The sequence below is a fragment of the Canis aureus genome, chromosome 21, assembly GCF_053574225.1.
Source record: "Canis aureus isolate CA01 chromosome 21, VMU_Caureus_v.1.0, whole genome shotgun sequence".
NCBI classification, from domain to species: domain Eukaryota; kingdom Metazoa; phylum Chordata; class Mammalia; order Carnivora; family Canidae; genus Canis; species Canis aureus.
This window is the reverse complement of record NC_135631.1, coordinates 33037648-33039639: the sequence shown is the minus strand read 5'-3', so window position 1 is coordinate 33039639 and position 1992 is coordinate 33037648.

Below are 1992 nucleotides of genomic sequence, written 5' to 3'. Positions count from 1 at the left end.
ATACATGACATTTATACACACATACACATATTTCAAAATATATGCTCGCCTTCATTGGTATTTGACATTTAGGAAACAAACAGCAAATGGCTATTCGATAAGCAATTTAAACAAGTTCTTTAAATCAAGATCTAAATTTCAATTCGACATCAGTTTCAAATACTAAAAGTATTTTAGGATTACTTGCATTTAACTTGATAACTCTCTGGGCTATCTGTGTCTTTGGGAATTAAATATGAATTAGAGTTGCTTTATGGCTTTCCACCAAAATCCATTAAGGGAAACGTAGCCCAGAGAGATTCTCTTACACCTGACATTGCTTAATGTGCTTACAGTATTAAATGGATACTCTACAACTGAAGATTAATTTGTTAAAAAGAAGTCATTTACTTGGATTTTTCTTTTCTTGGTATTATTTTCATACCTAAAACTCTTTACAATGAGATTAAATGGTATTTATACATCTATTGATTCCTTCTATTTGGAAGAGTTTTCACTGAGCTTTCAAAGTAATTTTATAAGGATTTTTAATTCAACAAACCTTTGTTTTTCTCTAAAAATGTAGGTTAATAAGTTACTGTCACTTTCTGGCGTCCTTCACATTTACACAATGTCCTTCACATGGCCCTCTTTAGTGTATCACAGAGGTGGTAATGAACCACAGAGTATGAATCTGGAACCTTGGCAACATTTGGCAAAGCATCAAAATTACCTGAGGGAATGTTTTTAAAAATATAGATTTTCAGGGGATCCCTGGGTGGCGCAGCGGTTTGGCGCCTGCCTTTGGCCCGTGATCCTGGAGACCCGGGATGGAATCCCATGTCGGGCTGCCGGTGCATGGAGCCTGCTTCTCCCTCTGCCTCTGCCTCTGCCTCTCTCTCTCTCTGTGACTATCATAAATAAATAAAAATTAAAAAAAATATTAAAAAAATAGATTTTCAGATCCCACACATGTTTCTTAACAGTTCTTATTCGCTGTGTCTGAGGAAGTACTCAGAAGTGTGATTTTTTATTCCGATGTTGCCTGGACTTGATCTGCCTACAGAGGGACCAGAGGCAGCGCCGAGGACCCCGGGACGCGACTCATGTTGCTCTGATGTCGCTCGGAGGCCGGAGGCCGACCCGCAGCAGGCGCGCCCCGTCCCGTTTCCCAGTTGCGGAGTCCCCTAGGCTCGAGTTGCTGCTTCTGGGCCCCCGGGAAGGCCTGGCCGTTCCAGAAGAAGAAAAATGTCTGGGAAGCAAGTGAGCCTCACAAATGCGTAACACCAGGGCTGACAGCATCCGCCCGGGACAGGTGGCCTTGCTTCCCTGCGTGCCAGCTCTGTGCCTCCTCCAGTAAAGGGTCGGGTAGGCCCCTCCTCGCCGGGGGCGACACGCCTGCAGGAGCCGCTGGGACCGGGCCTGGCCCCGCGCACCGCCCCTGGCGCTCTCCCTGCCACCTTCTGCCCCCGACGTCTGTAGGGCCCGGTGGGCGCTGTGCTCCGCTCAGGGGCTCCGGCTGCTCTTACCTGTTTGGGCTTTTCAGGATTAAACAAAAACAATAAAACAAACAAACAAACAAACAAACAAAAAAGCACTTAACACTTACAAAAAAATAGGCCCAGAGCAGGTGGAACGGGGGAGCGGGCCCGTGCGGTGCTTCTCCAGCGCTCCGTGCCCCTCGCGGTCCCTCCCATTACGTCATCACCTTAAGATGACCCGGGGATGCTTGCCCTGGGCGTCGCACGGAGACCCCTTACATGGGGGCGCCGGCCACGCTGCGGACGGGGCAGCGGCAGCGGCAGCGCAGGGTCGCCGGGCAGCAGTCGTCGCGGGCCCCCCTTCTCCTCTCATCTGGCAAACGTGTGCGCCGCCCGCGCCTGGGCGCTCTGCAGCCCCCCGCGGGGTCCCCGGCCCGGCCCCGCGCGCCCCGGCCCCGCTCTCGGCAGCTCCGTGACGTACGCGCCCCTCACGCGCCCATTTTACAGACGCCGCACGGGAGGCCTGTGCTAA